A 2,075-nucleotide genomic window follows, 5' to 3' on the forward strand; every position below is an offset into this window, starting at 1 on the left:
CCAGAAGAAACCATCCCAGCTTGTACCGGGGGGTGCTCTAGGGAACTACTGACGACATAAATCAAGCTTGATGGACTGGAATACAAAACGTGGTCGTCCCGGGAACGGTTTCGAGAAGATACGGATCACTCGGGAAACCATATCCAGACAGGACATGCCTCGCAATTGATTTTGTGACACAGCTGCAAAACTCCTGTAGTCCAGTGGGTCACTACCCCGTCATCTTCCTTGGTGAGCTCACTGTGACGACTTCCATCTCTAGATAGCATGTTTTCGAGGCTTCTGGGTTGAGACCACGTCCGAGTGAATGATGCGTGTGTACGAAGTTTCAACACACCCCATGTTGCGACCGTTTTCAATGGCGATGGTAACAGCTCCGGCAGTTTATTGCATTTTCCGTGTTGTAGACGGGCTTCCTTGTCGTCGTGTCCGAAGAAGTCCTTGGACTGTGGATGTGTTAACCCAGGTTGGTACTTCCCTCCTTGCCTGCTATCGTTCCACCGTGTTACTTCTTTGTGAAATCAGTAAAAAAGATTCTCGTTTCACCCTGTGTCTATTGGATATTGCCAAATACACCACAGACTAGCACAGGACAGCTCCAAGATTTTTGTGTGAAAACCTGGCGTTGTCGTCACGTCAGTCCGGTAGATGGCAGACGGTATGTCCAGTATGAACCATGGAGGTATTAATCTACTTCTTACATCCATGGTATGACAATGTATCTGTTTAACCCTTTATAAGGCAGAGGGAAATATCTTCCCATTCAATAATTAATCGTGTAACAGGCCAAGGAAATATTATTCCCAGTTGTGCATTGTGCTGCTATCTTATGGTGTCCAGACAAACCAGTGTAACATTAGGAAAGCGCGCATATATACCTTCTATTGTTGATGTATACATTGTTCTATGGCGACTACAGTAGTGTTGTGGAAATGGATAGCTGATATTTGAAGGTAAATAATATTGCAGTAGATATCTACATGACTTTTAAAGTTATAATATGATAATTATTTATACTTTACCTGTTTTATGAACCGAGCTACAAGTGAAGAAATTTTAAGATTATGTAAGATACAATATATTTATTTGTTGTATGCATGTGGGAAAATATTTCCCAGCACCCACATGTAGAACCAAATTTTTTTAGAATGTAGTAAACAATGCATTTCTGCAAAATAAATAAAGCTCACCGAACTAATTTCTAAATGTAAACTGTTTAAAATATGCAAATACACAGAATATTAGCTGTTATACCTGTAAAAAAATCGATTGATTTGACAGTTGGAATAAATGCTGACCAATTATGGTTTCAGATCATGGCATCTAAGAAATTAACTTCAGAAGAAGCATTAGCCCTATATTTTTCTTTGCCTGAAAATGCAAGTGAATCTGAAGAAGATGGTGACACTTCAGATGAAGATGAACATGAACCTTTTGTTCCAGTAACAACTAGAAATGAAGCACAACAATCTCCATCTTCTTCGAGTGTCTGTGACCCAGGAACTTCTACGCATACGCCTCAAACAAGAGGTTTTGTCCAGCAACAACAAAAAATAAATGAAAGCCAAGAGAGGGCAATAACAAAGTCAGCAAATAGGCCTACGTGCAGACAAACTCGTGGCCTACAACGAAAATCAGATGAAATGTTAGATGAAAATCTAAGTAGGGTTAGTGCAGGCCAAGTTTCTTCAGATTCAGAATCTAGTGAGTCAGACGAGTGTGTAGTTCAGAGTAATGAAGAAATATGGTCCCAGAATGTACCCCAGTTTTATGAATCTTTGCCAGATTTTAGTGTACCTGTGCAACCTAGAATACAGTCCTTAGACTTGGTTGAGTGTAGCAGCCCAGGAGAATTTTTCTGTGCCATTTTTGACAATGAACTCTTTGAGCACCTAGTGTCTCAAACAAATACATATGCAAAGCAAAAACAGTTGGTCCACTGGACACCATGTTGTGTTGAGGAAATGAAAGCGGTGTTTGGCGTGTTTTTATAGGGGAATATAAATTTTGGTTTTGTATTCAGAATTGCTTAAAAAGACGTTATTCGTGTTCGACACCAGAAAATATAATATTAA

General features: G+C 39.9%; 1 long non-coding RNA gene across 1 annotated transcript; it reads left to right on the forward strand.

Annotated features, from left to right (window-relative positions):
- Positions 1 to 774: 774 nt before the first annotated feature.
- Positions 775 to 1,558, forward strand: LOC134531473 (uncharacterized). Its single transcript, XR_010075002.1, has 2 exons — positions 775 to 953; positions 1,314 to 1,558. It is a non-coding gene; the product is annotated as an uncharacterized LOC134531473 (long non-coding RNA).
- Positions 1,559 to 2,075: the final 517 nt, after the last annotated feature.

This window comes from Bacillus rossius, chromosome 3 (assembly GCF_032445375.1).
Source record: "Bacillus rossius redtenbacheri isolate Brsri chromosome 3, Brsri_v3, whole genome shotgun sequence".
NCBI classification, from domain to species: domain Eukaryota; kingdom Metazoa; phylum Arthropoda; class Insecta; order Phasmatodea; family Bacillidae; genus Bacillus; species Bacillus rossius.